At 43.5% G+C, this 16,167-nt stretch overlaps 3 non-coding genes across 3 annotated transcripts; 1 reads left to right on the forward strand and 2 right to left on the reverse strand.

The window, feature by feature from the left end:
• Window positions 1-21: 21 nt before the first annotated feature.
• trnai-aau (transfer RNA isoleucine (anticodon AAU)) lies at window positions 22-95 on the reverse strand. The gene has a single exon. It is a non-coding gene; the product is annotated as a tRNA-Ile (tRNA).
• Window positions 96-914: 819 nt separating this feature from the next.
• Window positions 915-996, reverse strand: trnas-aga (transfer RNA serine (anticodon AGA)). Its single transcript has one exon. It is a non-coding gene; the product is annotated as a tRNA-Ser (tRNA).
• Window positions 997-7,636: 6,640 nt separating this feature from the next.
• On the forward strand, window positions 7,637-7,718 carry trnas-gcu (transfer RNA serine (anticodon GCU)). The gene has a single exon. It is a non-coding gene; the product is annotated as a tRNA-Ser (tRNA).
• Window positions 7,719-16,167: the final 8,449 nt, after the last annotated feature.

Raw genomic sequence — 16,167 nt, forward strand, 5'->3', positions numbered from 1 at the left:
GTAAGAGAGGAGAAAAGAACCTGGCCCGTACGGGGATCGAACCCGTGACCTTGGCGTTATTAGCACCACGCTCTAACCAACTGAGCTAACCGGCCTCACGACAGTGGTCCTCTCTGTGGTGTAAAAAATCGAACTCAGGGAATTTCTTTTGCCCTCCTTTGAATAGAAAGCCGTGTAATTCAGTGTACGGGCTTTCTCGTGCAGTTTCATGGTTCTTGTAACCCAAATCCTACACTGGCCTGAAGTGTCCCCCCATTTCACAGCATTTTTCAGCTGATTTAAAATGTACCTAAAGGAGAAGCATTATTGAAGACCATCAATTACCAAGAGCTTTTGGTGGTCATTTTGAATGACCACAGAGCACTATGACCTCGGTTTTACATCTCATCCGAAAGACAGCGCCCTTTTACAACACAGCGTCTCCGTCACTATGCTGGGGCATTGGGACCCGCACAGACCTCAGGGTGAGCACCCCCCCGCCGGCACCATTAACACCGCTTCCAGCTGGAAGCTTTGTTTTTCCCTGTAGCTTACCCTCATCCGGGTACTGACCTGGCTCACACTTGCTTAGCTTCAGTGGGTTTTCAGTTGCGAGTTGCAAGTGATGCAGCCGCTTGCTGCAAAAGCCACTGCATTGGCCGGGAATCAAACCCGAGCCTCCCACACGGCAGGCGAAAATTCTACCACTAAACTACCAATGCTCAGTGCCTGGGCCTTCAAAAAAGACGCTTTTTTGGTGCTCTGTGCAAAACGCGTCGACATCTGCTTCCAGCTGCAAAATGCCATTCGCGGACGCTGAAGAACTTATTTCCAAGGCAGCGGGTACAAGCGATTGGGCGTTTTAAAACCACCAGGAACAGCAAAGAGGCGCACTTCCTTGCTTGTGCCGAAACACACCGACTGGAGGCGGGCAACGTAGTCGGCAGGATTCGAACCTGCACGGGGAGACCCCAATGGATTTCTAGTCCATCGCCTTAACCACTCGGCCACGACTACAGCAAGCCCCGCTGCCGCTGCGTTCTTGCTACAATCTTACCTGGATCGCGAGGCGCCGGCGGAAGCCTATTTCAAAGTCGTTCTCCGTTTCAAAAAAACATTTCCAAAATACAAGCCTTGCAGACAGACACGCCTCAGAGGACTTAAGGGTGGCTTCATGTCGGAATGATAAAGTCTCCCCGTCCGGACATGAAAATGCCACTTTGTTACACACAAAAAAAGAATCAACAACAGAGAAATGCCCACAAGCATTTGAAAAGCCGCACCACGTCGCACTTGAAATAGCTCTTACATTAGTGGTAGACGCAGGAATCGCCTTTTTATTTACGCTCTTACCAACGCGATGGAAAGCAAAACAAAGCAAAGCAGAGCAAAACAAAACGAACAAACGAAAACCCTCACGTCCCGCACTTGCATATAACGCCGTTACGTGCCCAAGCGGTATTGTACATCATCCTAGCACTGCACCCCGGGGCGTACGGTATATGGGAACGAGCACACGCCACGATTCGTCTCGAATCACTCCCTACAGCTGTAAGGCGCCTTGAAGCGTGCACCCCCAACATTCTTCTTTGCGCATCTGTGAAAGGTAAACTCTTGAGCAAACTCTGAACCAGCTCTAAGGAAACCAATCCGATTAGACGTTACTTTGACTCATCCTTTAAGGGACCTTTGTTAATTGGAGAAATCAATGATTTCGAATGAATTCTGTATGCGTTAAAAGACAGCTATACACAGAAAACATGCAGGACACTGCTCATGATGTTTCCCGAGCCGAAACACAGTGCGTTTTTCCAAGCCATCTGACAAAGCCCGCCCACTGAAAACTGCAGCAGATCGTGTAAAGACGTTCAACTTTGTAACTACTGCACGCGCAGGAAGCAGAATAAATTCCTCTTTTCAAACTGTCAAAGGTTTGCTTTGCGAACGCTGCAGGACATCGCACAATCTCTTTTGAACGGGGACAAACGATTTCTTATGAGGCGCACTAAGTACAGACGTTTAAAAAGCTCCACTCATGCCGACCATGCAGCATGAAGAAGCGCAACCTAACGTTTGCATTCCTAGCTCTGTTGCAACCTAGCACTGTTGCATTCCGCGCATCAGTAGCTAAGAGAATATCATTTAAGGCTCTTGTTAATGCTGTTTCAGAAACCAGACTGAAATTTCTCAAGTATATTATTTGAATCCAGATACGATTGACGTTGGGCAACAACTATTCTCTCAAAACTTTTAGATTGAAATGGGACCTTTGAGACAGGCCTGTAGTTGTTTAGAACTTGTGGATCCAAATTTGACTTCTTAAGGAGCGGTCTAACAACCGCTACCTTAAATTGATCAGGTACAACGCCTGACGCAAGCGATGCATTCATCATACTAATTATAGGTCCTGCCAGTCCTTCGAGGGAATCTTTGACTAGCTGAGTGGGTATGGGATCTAGCGAACAGGTGGTTGACTTTGTCTTACGTCTGTGTCCATGAGTCCACCATAAGAAGAAATCTGAACAGGAGTGGTGATCATGCGAGGTCACCACGGAGGAAACCACTGCTCTCCCCCCCAAAAAAAACACCACTGCCCCTCTCAAGTTTGCTAAAGACCACATGGATGTTCCACAGCAACTCCTGGAACAATGTTCTGTGGACAGACGTGACAAAAGTTGAACTTGTTGGTAAATGTGCACAGCGTTATGTTTGGAGATAACAAAACACTGCATACCAACTCCAAAACCTCATCCCACCTGGGAAGCATGGCGGAGGCTGTACGGCTTGCAATCATCAAGGGACCGATGAATTCAAAGATGTATCAGGAAATTCTACAGCAGAATGTCAGGGTGTCTGCCTGTGATCTAAAACTCGAAAGACGCTGGGTCATGCAGCATGACAAAAACAAAGGAGTACATCAACAACAGAGTGGCTGAAACAGAAGAAATTCCATATTTTGGGATGGCCAAGTAAGAGTCCTGACCCCAATCCCATTGAAGTGCTGTGGCGTGATCTGAAGCAGGCCGTTCAGCGCAAGACATCCCAAAAATATACATGAACTGAAACAGTTTTGCATAGAGGAATAGGCCAAAATACCTCCTAACCGCTGCTCAGGTCTGACCAGCCGCTACAGAAAGTGGGGATTGAGGTTTTTGTCATAAAGGAGGTTCCACTAGCTCCTTAATATAAGGGTTCACGTACTTTTTCCATCAATGACCTTGATTGTTTAAACCATTTGGTCAATAAAGAAACAGCAATGTCAAATGTTGGGCGTGTGTTGTTTGTTAAATCAGACTCTCTTTATTAATTATTATGACTTAGATAAAGATAAGATCACATGTTAGGAGCCATTCATGCAGAAATCCACATCATTCCGAAGGGCTGTTTACAAAAGTTTTTCTCCCAACTGTATGTGAGAGAAAAGCAGAGACGCTCACTGAGTAAGGTGGGGTTGTAGCTTTGCAAATCACAAGGACATTTGTACGCTCAAAATGGGACAGGAGCACCCCAGATGGGACTCAAACCCACAATCCCTGTTTTAGGAGGCCAGTGTCTTAGCCATTAGGCCACTGGGGCATACTGGGTAGGGTCAATCACGCTGATGAGAGCCAGTTTTTTTTTCCTTTGCTTTTTCAAAGGGATCCCCAAAATTAGGGAAGTTAGGCAGCAGAAGGTTTACTGTGACCTGAGAAGGACCGGCATCCAATCACGGTGGTACACACACACACGCTCTCACTCATCTGAGCTACACGGCTACCAAGATGATCTCAGGTGCGCCGAGCTGGTACGGAACATATTGAACTGATCGACGACGAATTGTCTCTCAGACAGGCTTTTCACCTCTGAGCTCCCTGACTGACAGTGATCAGCTAGGTAGTGAAACAGTCAGCTGCTTCTAAGCCTTAAACAGCTGCATCTCGGCGCTTCCACGGAGAGATGATTTGAAAGCCGAACATCGCCCATTGGGAACACCTTTCTATCACTAGTTTAAGAGACTCTTAAGGTCTTGCAGAGGTGCCTGTCTAATAGCATGTGCTTTGCAAGCTATAGGTGTTTAGGCTGAGGCAGAATGCCTGTTAACAAAATGTTTTTCTAAAGGGGCCTCGCACTCTTTTCCAAGCAATGGTCACCATCCCCACCGAGTGTCACAATGTAGTCATGTCCTAGGACATCACCTGTTAGTCTCCATTTGTCTGCCACCAACACTTTAGGTTACGGAGTCACAACCGCACCCCGGAGACCAGAGGAGCCATTGGCGTTCTGGCGGCGCAGATTGGGCTGAAGGTGGGATGCTTGAATCTCGCTGTTGGAGGCCGTCTGAAACTGACCCAAGCCTTTCCCTTGAATTAAATGTAAATAAGAAATGAACCCCAGATGCACATGGAATCAATCACGTGTTTCCTTTGAGCCGTTTCAGAGACTGCTCCAGAGTTTACCTTGCACAGATGCGCAAAGATTAATGATGGGGGTGCACGCTTCCAGGCGTCTTACAACTGTAGGGACTGTTTAGAGACAATTCGTAGCTTGTGCTCATTTCCCTCTATTCCCCGTGTTGCAGTGGTAGGATGACGTAAATTCCTGCTTCGACACGTAACGGCATTATAATCAAGTGCAGGAGCTGAGGGCTTTAGTTTTGTTTCGTTTTCCATGGCGTTCGTAAGCGCGCAAATCAAAGGCAATTCCTGCGTCTAACACGAATGTAAATGCTTTTGAAAGTGCAGTGTGGTGCAGCTTGTAAAATCCTTTTCCACATTTGTGGTTTGTTGATGTTTTTTCTGTCTGCCAAAGTTGCATTTTGACATCCGGACTGGGGGACTTTATCATTTGAACGTGAAGCCAGCCTTAAACCCTCTGAGGCGTGTCTGTCTGCCGGCACGAATCTTGTGAAAGGTATTTTTTTTTTTAACGGAGAGCGACTTTAAAAAGGTTTCCGCAGCCACCTCGCACTCCGTGTTAGATTATAGGAGGAATGCGGCGGCAGCAAACTCGCTTTTGTCGTGGCCGAGTGGTTAAGGCGATGGACTCGAAATGCGTTGGGGACTCCCCGCGCAGGTTCGGAACTTGCTGACTCCGGCGTCTACCGCACGTCACCTTGTGCCTGCGCGGCAAAGGCAAAGTGCCGCTTCTCCTTTCCCGGTACTATAAAAACGCTAAATCGCTTGGACCCGCTGCCATGGAAAGCAGTTCTTCAGATTACCACACACTCTGCGTTCGCACCTCTGGTGCTCTACTTATGCCTTTGAAAACCTAATGAATAAAGCTGAAAGAACCGACACGATATGTAGGTGCTCGTAAAGCACGCAGTAAAGAACTGTTAACAGCAAGGGTTTCAGTGGGTTAACTGAGGAGAAGGCGTGATCGCTAATTGTTGACTTTTTATTTGGTGTTAGAAACACTCTTACTGTGCATGACGTGCAACAAATGTAGCCACAGAAATTGCATCACGCTTTCATGTATGCTAATGCAGACACCAACGTTGCCTAGATAGAAAACCGAAATAGCCGTGGGTTTGCTTGCTGGTCTGAAGGATCTCTCTTCGAATCTCTATCATTTGTCAATGGAAGTAAAAGGCGCTGCAATCTCATACGTTCAGAATCAAACCCGCAGCTGTTGTTCGACTTTATTTCTTGACTAATTACAACTGAGTGTCGCATTAGCAGTTACGTAAACTTGTCTGGTATATTTGAACACAAATGCCGTTCTTCAATTAAAACTAACAGTACATTGTCAGGGACATTCAGTTCTATACAAACAAGAGACAGACAAGAGAATATTTCTACCTTTCATGTGGACTACGTGTTGATTTACTGATCGGAATAATTGAAAAGTTCGGGTTCATAGCCGATGCAGTGCGTGCTAATTAGAACAACAGCAACACTGAGCTCTCAGCACCGTACTGAGCCCAGGTGTTTTTCTAAAGCTGTCAGGTGCAGTTCATTTACATGAAGGAAATCTCTTACTGGGTACGATTACAATACAGTAAGTAGCACAGGCTACTTAGGGAGTAGCCTGATGCGTTTAAAAACGACCCGAGCCAGGCGGAAGTCGAACCTACAATCTCCTGATCCGTAGTCAGACGTGTTATCCATTGCACCACTGACCCTGGTGCAACCCTGCAGCACTGCAACTAGTAAAATACCCCCGGTCCATTCTTTTCCAAAAGTGAGAAACACCTGTTTTCTACATTTTGTCTGTTTTAAAACCATATCTCTTTAAACCAAACCAAGAGTTTGTCTTTTGCTCTGATATTCTGATTCATTTCGATTTCAAAGAAAAAAAAAACTACCTTCCAAAGCATCATAAAATTGTCCCTTCTTCCAGACTCTACTTCTCTCTTGTAGTAGTACAGCAGACCTTTCCAGGTGAGCAGATCACAGAGTCCGAAATGAGCTTCCTCCATCAAGCAAAGTACCTGAACATGACTCTGTCATCATAAAAGCGCCCCTGTAATAAAGAAATTCAATCTGAAATCAAGAGGGCAGTTGCCTACTGAAATACAAGAAGTCATCAATTTTAACCTAGCAACACATTAAAGGCTGCATCTATACAAGTACGATTCTAGAAATGCTCACCAGATTACGTTTTAAGAAGGAACTGCGCTTCAGGTTCTGCCGAGATCTTAACTCGGATGGCAGGATTCAGAGTCCGGAGTGCGGACTGATGGCGCACGGAGGGTCCATATACTGTGGATCCCTCAGTGATCTTCCGCGTATTCAAACCACCAGCGTGTGACTCCCCTGTCCCCGTGACCTCATTGCTCTGCTCTCTCCTCTGTGCAGCCGAGCCCGACTCACGGTAAAGTGAAAAAAAAGATGCCCTCAACGTGAGATTTACTCTGGAGCGAGGATAGATGTTACCTTTTTATCATTGAACAGGATGTATGTGATGTGGCGACTAGGTTCAATTTTGTATCCTCTTTAAAAGATTAAGGACTCGGGTGAGCGTGATTTACCACCCTTTCAGCTAAGAACCCGACGTGCGCACCGTTTAAGCTGCATAGACTCGGTTGTTTAACTCTTCTCCATTAGCAGGGTTAAGGTTAAAGAAAAAAAACATTGCTAACTTCTTTTTTTTTTGCCAGCTGCTAGCGCTGATTAGCAAGGTTTGTATTTCATGTTTTGCAAGTTGCATCCATTTTAAGAAAAACAAGTCGTGTTAAAGACAGGAAATGAATACTTGCATTTAATTAAGTCTAGCCATAGGCGGTTATCCACTGGGATTCAGACCCAGGGTCTCCTGTTTACTAGACAGGCACTTTAACCAACTAAGCCAGAGCGCCCCAGGAGTGCTGTCCTTTTGCAGCCACTTGGACACACCACTCAGACACATCTGCATTCGGTGTGTGCTCCGCCTGCTCGCTGAGCAAGTTGCCACCTTTACATACAATAGCAACATCGACACCAAGAGAAAGGATGACAAATGGCTTTTATCTGGAACTTTTCATGTCCAAGGAGCTCAATGTGCTTTCTGTGTACAACAGGGCCACTGAACTCCACGCTGGCCACTGAACCACAGCAGTGGCTTGCTGGCTTGACATCTCCCAAGGAAAATGTTGAAACCGCATGTGGAACAGGAAAATGACCCTCGAGTACGAGGGAAAAAAAAGAAAAAGATCATCTGGAGCGCGCCAACCCAGCTGGGACAGCCCAGTTTTGTTGACGAGGTGGCCGAGTGGTTAAGGCGATGGATTGCTAATCCATTGTGCTTTGCACGCATGGGTTCAAATCCCATCCTTGTTGGTTTCCATGTCTGTTTCCATTCTGTTTTTGATCCCTATTGCTCAATGCACAGTGAAAGCATTGCATACATGTGTCTGACAATGAGAAATGGGCCCCTGAGACAGTCATTTGCCTGTTTCACAAATGATCGTATTTTACTAGAGATTCTGTTTGGGATTCAGATGTGCATTCGGACAGCAATCCCTTTCAAGAAATGATACGTTCTGGATGAGGTCAAAGGTGCATCATTTGGACACTTTGTGGGCTTGAAATACAAAGAAAATCATGTTCTATGGTACAAGATAAATACAAAACTTAAGCTTTTATTATAATTAGATTTGTTTATACAGCATAAGCAATCATTTATTACATTAATATATGTAAAAATAACATTTTAGCATCATACGTTTAGTATATTTAGTCCCTAATGCTGAAAGAAATGATCATAGAACATGACTTCTAACCTTACCTGCGGTGTTTTTGATCCCTATTGCTCAATGCACAGTGAAAGCATTGCATACATGTGTCTGACAATGAGAAATGGGCCCCTGAGACAGTCATTTGCCTGTTTCACAAATGATCGTATTTTACTAGAGATTCTGTTTGGGATTCAGATGTGCATTCGGACAGCAATCCCTTTCAAGAAATGATACGTTCTGGATGAGGTCAAAGGTGCTGGAACACTGTATTTAGGATGTGTTTGCAGTTATTCTGTGTTTCTAGCTTCAACCCAGTGATATATAGATATATATATGCTCATTGATTTTTTGGTACATGCCCAGGGCAATAATCATTATGAGGATTTATTTCCATATGTGCTAGAGGTAGTGTTGTGAAATTCTTCAACACACTGGATCGCAGGTTTAAACCTGCACTCTTACTCCTTAAATACCAACAAATGCAGATATGTAGCAATCATATTGTAGCGGACACTCATTTGCCTGTTTCACAAATGATCATATTTTACTAGAGATTCTGTTTGGGATACGGATGTGCATTCTGACAACAATCTCTTTCAAAAAATGATTTTATCTTATCGCAGCTTTGCCCCTCTTGCCTCTTTGGAAAATATCTCCATCTTGTGGTCGTTGTTGGTAATGTCTAGACAATATCTCCATCTTGTGGTCGTTGTTGGTAATGTCTAGACAATATCTCCATTATGTGGTCGTTGTTGGTAATGTCTTCTTATGCCCTTTTTTATTTCAATTCTTTATTAGTTGATTCTAGAATCTCTACAATAGAGCTGAAAATATCAGTTTTATAGCAGACAATATGGCATTATTTATAGTCCAATTAGAAACTTATTACCCTGTTTTTAACATAATAACAAATTAAAATTGATTAAAACTAAGTTTGGAACACCAGGGAACATAAAAAATGATTTTTAGGAAAACCATGAGGTTCTCTGTGTCCGATGCCTGCAAGGGGAGAAAGCTAGAATCCTTTGCTTTTTCAAAATTTGAAAATAAACATCATATAACAACAGCTTTCATTCCTAGGAGTGAAAAATAACTTTTGAAGACATATTAGTTTCTAAAACACTACAATAAAGTTAAAAACATCCGTTTTATATTACTTTTAGTATTTTTAGTGAAATTAGTCATTTATTGCACTATTTTTTAATATAATCTCTAATTAAAAGTGAATAGAATTAAGTTTGGAGCAACAAGGAACACAAAAAAAAATATTTTAAGGAAAAAAATGATGTCTTCTGTGCCAGGTGCCTGCAAGGGGAGAAAGCTAGAATCCTACCCAGGCTCCTGGAGCTCTGTCCTGGCTAAAGGAGGGTGAATCCATCCCCTTCAAAGCTCCATGAAAAAATGATCATTTAAAATTTGAAAAAAAAAAACATCATATAACAACAGTTTTCATTCATATGAGTGAAAAACAACCATTTTTGAAGACATATTAGTTTCTAAAACACTACAATAAAGTTGAAAACATCTGTTTTATATTACATTAATTTTTGTGAAATTAGTCATTTATTGCACTATTTTTAATAAAATCTCTAATTAAAAGTGATTAAAATTAAGTTTGGAACAACAAGGAACACAAAAAAAAATATTGGAAAAAAATATTGTCTTCTGTGCCAGGTGCCTGCAAGGGGAGAAAGCTAGAATCCTACCCAGGCTCCTGGAGCTCTGTCCTGGCTAAGGATATTAGATATTAGGATATTAGGATATTAGCCCAAGGATATTAGAGAGTCACCTTCTCTAAACTCCTTCAAATCCAGACTCAAAACCCTCCTTTTCAGAAAAGCCTTTACTTAACTGGTTCCATTCTTCACCCCTCTGCTCTTCTAAATACCATCTTCTACGGTCTCCTCTATTGTTACTGTTGTATTGTTGTAATCATAATTGTGTCCTGTCTTGTGAAATTTTCTTATTTATTGTTGTAGTCTTCTTATTTATTGTTATTGTCATCCTGTAAAGCGCTTTGAGAAGCCACCTTTAAAGGCGCTATATAAAATAAAGTTTATTATTATTATTATTATTATAAAGGAGGGTGAATCCATCCCCTTCAAAGCTCCATGAAAAAATGATATTTTTAAATTTGAAAAAAAAAAACATTATAGAACAACATCTCTTGGTCCACAGAGTGAAAAAATCCAACTTTGAAGAAAATCCATTGACTGATCCCCGAATCCTGAAGTTTCTTCGCATGATATCGGGCTTGCAACCACTTTCTGGAAAATGATGAAAAATGCCAAAAATGAAAAAAAAGTTATCAATTCTAGAGCCTAAGAGGAAAATAAGACAAATGTATATCTCCAAATAATTTTATGTGCTTCAGAAGAGCCCAGGAAAGTTTTTTGCATACATGAAACCACGCCCGTTTGCACGTAAGCAGACATGGTTGCACACACGACTGCATGAAAGCACGCGTGCATGCAAAATCATCCTGTTAAGCATTTGAAAAGCCGCACCACGGCGCACTTGAAATAGCTTACATTAGTGGTCGACGCAGGAATCGCCTTTTTATATACGCTCTTACCAACGCGATGGAAAGCAAAACAAAGCAAAGCAGAGCAAAACAAAACGAACAAACGCAAAACCCTCACGTCCCGCACTTGCATATAACGCCGTTACGTGCCCAAGCGGTATTGTACGTCATCCTAGCACTGCACCCCGGGGCGTACGGTATATGGGAATGAGCACACGCCACGAATCGTCTCAAATCACTCCCTACAGCTGTAAGGCGCCTTGAAGCGTGCACCCCCAACATTCTTCTTTGCGCATCTGTGAAAGGTAAACTCTTGCGCATCTGTGAAATTCTAGAAAAGGATTCTAGCTTTCTCCCCTTGCAGACATCGGGCACAGAGGACCTCATGGTTTTCCTAAAAATCTTTTTTTTTTGTGTTCCTTGTTGTTCCAAACTTAATTTTAATCACTTTTAATTAGATATTTTATTAAAAATAGTGCAAAAAATGACTAATTTCACTAAAAATAATGTAATATAAAACTATTATGTCTTCAAAAATGGTTATTTTTCACTCCTAGGAATGAAAGCTGTTGTTATATGATGTTTATTTTCAAATTTTGAAAAAATCAAAGGATTCTAGCTTTCTCCCCTTGCAGGCATTGGACACAGAGAACCTCATGGTTTTCCTAAAAATCATTTGTTATGTTCCCTGGTGTTCCAAACTTAGTTTTAATCAATTTTAATTTGTTATTATGTTAAAAACAGGGTAATAAGTTTCTAATTGGACTATAAATAATGTCATATTGTCTGCTATAAAACTGATGTTTTCATCTCCATTGTAGAGATTCTAGAATCAACTAATAGAGAATTAAAATAAAAAAGGGCATAAGAAGAAATTACCAACAACGACCAGAAGATGGAGATGTTGTCTAGACATTACCAACAACGACCACAAGATGGAGATATTGTCCAAAGAGGCAAGAAGGGCAAAGCCGCGATAAGGAGATTGCTGTCAGAATGCACATCCGGATCCCAAACAGAATCTCTAGTAAAATATGATCATTTGTGAAACAGGCAAATGAGTGTCTGCTACAATATGATTGCTACATATCTGCATTTGTTGGTTTTTAAGGAGTAAGAGTGCAGGCGGTTTAAACCTGCTATCCAGTGTGTTGAAGTATTTCACAACACTACCCCTAGCACATCTGGAAATAAATCCTCATAATGATTATTGCCCTGGGCATGTACCAAAAAATCAGTGAGCATATACATATATCGCTGTGTTGAAGCTAGAGACACAGAATAAGTGCAAACACATCCTAAATACAGTGTTCCTGCACCTTGACCTCATCCAGAATGTATCGTTTTTTGAAAGCGATTGCTGTCAGAATGCATAACTGAATCCCAAACAGAATCTCTAGTCAAATATGATCATTTGTGAAACAGGCAAATGAGTCTCTCAGGTGCCCATTGCTCATTTTCAGACACATTTATGCAATACTTTCACCATGCGTTGAGCAATAGGGATTAAAAATACCAGAGGTAAGGTTTAAAAGTGATTCTGAGGTGCAACACATCAGCGAAACAGCTAGGCATCTGAAATGCGGGGTTTGAGAGCCCTTCAGGGAACACCGTACCCTAAAGGTACCAGAAGTCCACTAGTATAAGCATTAAGTCACTGTCAGCCCTGTTGCAATGTGATTGCTACATATCTTCATTTCTTTGGTTTTTAAGGAGTAAGAGTGCAGGGGGTCTAAATCTGCGATCCAGTGTGTTGAAGTATTTCACAACACTACCTGTAGCCCGTCTGGAAATAAATCCTCATTCTGATTATTGACCTGGGCATGTACCAATAAATCACTGAGTATATATATATATCACTGTGTTGAAGCTAGAGACCTGTATGTAATAATATGATGCTAAAATGTTATTTTCACATGTAAGAAAACCGGCTCAGGGACGCCAAATATGTAATGTTGCCATAGCAAAATTAAATGTAGTGGCTCTCTGAAGGCACCAGTTCTGTAGGGTTTGGGCATTTACTGAGACAATTATTAATTGTAGCAGTAAATCACAAAGTTGATTCTTTTGATGGCTTTAGAATCCAACCATGTGACATAACTCAAACAACGCGCACACACAGGTACTAATACACGAGGATACATTTATTAATACATAAAATATGCATGTAAACCTAACAGATCTTATCGAGAGGGTTATCAGAATACAAAAGATATATATTCAGTCAGTTACGAAGTGTTACACATATCAAGAGGACATACGTTCAGTATATCATTCATTAAGACCGTTTCGTTAATGAACTTGGTTATAACTTCTACATTAGATACTCAAACAAGTACATAACTCTTAGGAATTAAATTGATATCAACTGGTTGGGATAACAATTGAATTCTCGAGCTGTAATGCATTGAAGTTGAATACTCATCCAATCTTTGGGGATTCAGATCTTCCTGCGGGCACAAAGAAACAGTTGCAGGCTGTTGCTGTCCAATCCGCGCTCTCTGGCTCCGTGCCAGGCTGTGCTGTGCGGCTTGCGACGCTGCGCTGCTGATGCTCACTGTGGGCTTTAACTAGCAAAGTTTGTGCACAGGAGAAAAGATGATTGTGGGTCCCAGCAAGTCAGGAAGAGAACCGGTTCGTTTCTGATGAAGAGCTAGTTCTGAATAGTGATTCAGCTGTCCACAGTTCCGACCTGTTCACAAGGCCTGCTGCTGGTGCTAACCTCGGGTGGATCCTCTGGTTATTCTCTGGCAACCTCCGCTCTAGACTCTTAGAACAAAGGAAAGTTCTGGCACTCGGACACACTGGCCGTTCCGTGGTTGTCCGGGCTGAGTCTCAGGATGGTCAGGAGGCGCGCTGCGAGAATGTCCTGCCCTTGGGAGCCTTCTGCTCCTGGGCCGTCCTGCCCTGGAATTCTCCTTTGAATTCCCTTTAGAATTGTCCACAGAATCCTCTGAATCCTCCCTTCTGAATCTTACTGAATCTCACAGGCTCTCTGTGTTGCCTGTTTTTACCTGGAGGAACTTCAGCTCATTGATTGGCTGAAAGTTCCATGGGCATCAGAGTCCCACGTGGGTTACTCGGCCCTACCAGTCCCTGATTGATTGATCAAGGTGAGATATGAGTCACTTAGTCCTGACACTTAGTAATGCAGTCCAGATGTCCAACTGGCACTCCCTAGACAGATAGGCGCCAATGGATGACCATTGATCATGATAGCCAGGCTTAGCTAAGTGCATCCCCCTTTGGGAGCTGTCCTAGGACCTTAAATCACCCTGCAGAACAGTTTCTCTGTGGCTGCACCACAGAGATGAACAGAGAAATGGGGCCTCATTTGGGAAGGCTCAGAACACTTAATTCTGCCTTATAAATAAGCCTCGCCGCTACATATCCCCCCTTTTTGAAGGTCACGAGGTCCTGAGGCGTTGTTGCCTTCAAAACAAAACAGAGTTAAGTGATGTCCCTTGCCATTAGAACATTAATCTTAAATGTCCACATTACTCCTCGAGAATTCATACCAGTGTTGGATACAAACAGGATGAATAACATCTGGAGTATGTATAAACACGGTAGGAGACATTATCTAGGTCTAGGAATTACACATCAGGAAGTTCACTGTCAATATCTGATACCTCTGTAGTAGATATTTGGGGAGAAATCACTTCCTTTCTTTTGACATGCTACCTTTGACTCATTCATGCTACCCAGATTACATTTTGATGCAAGAGTACAGCATTCAGAGTACACTGTCAGTCATGATCCAGCTTCCCAGCAGCAGTGTTAAAATATAACCAGTTCCTGTTCCCAGCCCCGCGATAAACCACAACACCTGTGTTGGGTATCTGCTAGGGTGGTTTGGAGGTTTGTTCCATTAAAGCAAACTAACTACCTGTACCTCTTCAGGGCTTACTGTTTCTTGGATTTCTATCCAATTTAATAGTGTGGCACCTGAAGGCATCCATGACCTCAAGTTTGGTCTTATGTTGTCTGGTTCCAGACCGTACAGTGTTAAGTTACCATGCTGTACTATGGCCTCCTCGGGAACTTGCAGGAAAACTGTTTGATTAGGTAGCTGCATTGTGGTAGCTGTATCATGCCTGTCACAAGTCATAGTGTCAGTTAAATGTGGTGTGCTGACCAGCCATTTACTTCCTACCTGCTCTTCATGGGGTTCATTAACCTCCCTCTGCTCGTTAGTAGCTTTACACCCTTCATTGGTGAATCGTTTAGACACAGCCAATGGATAGCTTTGGTAGCCATACCCATCTCAAGATTTGGAACCAAATTCAATCTTGGATTGCCTTCTGGGTGAGCTATGAGCGATGGGGTTAATGTCACATACTCCTCTACTGAGAAGAGTGGAATCAAGTGGGTTGGGAATCGTGCCGTGGTTAGACTGGCTACAGTGGCACTAAGCTCCCTTAATAGGTCTTGTGTCAACATTCTGGCCTGTTGCACACAAGCATAAACCCACTGTATAACACCAACAATCATGTCCACTGGTTGGGGAATAAGGTTTAACCCTGTTGCATAGGAAATTGCCTGTAGGGTTTTCCCTAAGCTTTCCAACTTTTGCTGCTGTCGATACAGTCTGTCACTACCCTCCGGCATCTCTGACCCCTGCCTTCTTGGGGCAGTCAGGGTGAGAGTGCCAGTAGCACACAAACCTACCAGAAAAAAGCAAACGTGCAACAGTGGCGGCAGCAATCAGTCCTCCCAAAAGTTTTTTCGGGTGGCTGATCCCAGTCATCTCCTTCTGAATGACTGTCGCCTTTCTAAGCTGGCGCAGCGTGTACATGGTGTCTTTCTCAGTATGCCCTGTGGCATCTTGGGCACCAACATCCTGGAAATATGGGGAGATCTGACGCAGCTGCTGATGCTGCTCCTCCTTTTCCAGGGCATCTGCTTTTTCGATTTGTTCATGCCTGTGCTCTAGGAACCCTGCAGGGGGCGGTGCAGCGGTGGAGCATGCCTGACTCTCGGCTGAGTGGTCATCTGGAGCACCTGAGTGATCTGGGATTGTTACCCCATTCTCACTGTTCAGGTCCACCCTGCACACTTCCTGATTGAGGAATCCCTCTATCGGCATGTTTACAATCGTTCGCTGGGCGTGGGTGTAGGACACCTGCTCGCTCCCCCCTTCCCTTGCTAGGGGTTCGGGGAGCTGCCCCAGTACTGGGATAGCTAGTTCACTGTCTTTGAACTTACTATCACTCACCAGGCCCATGTCAGTGCAGGCGGGGATTCTGACACCCCTCTTTGCGATGTCCTGCACTGGCAGGCGGGTGACTTGACCATCCAGCTCCAGTCTGGCTGAACCACTGTTGTCAGACTCAGACTGACAGACTGAGCTGGTGGCTGTAAGAAAACCGGCTCGGCTTTCATTCCCTGTCCCTTCTGGGGGACTGGGTGTGTTGGCAACCCTGCCGTTGAGGCAGGAACAATCAGGTCAGTCTCACTCACTACCTGGTAGTTGTGAGAAATAATGTTACCTGACTGCAGGTTCCCTGGGTCACAGCAGAGGGAA

The sequence above is a fragment of the Lepisosteus oculatus genome, unplaced genomic scaffold, assembly GCF_040954835.1.
Source record: "Lepisosteus oculatus isolate fLepOcu1 unplaced genomic scaffold, fLepOcu1.hap2 HAP2_SCAFFOLD_90, whole genome shotgun sequence".
Taxonomy (NCBI): Eukaryota; Metazoa; Chordata; class Actinopteri; order Semionotiformes; family Lepisosteidae; genus Lepisosteus; species Lepisosteus oculatus.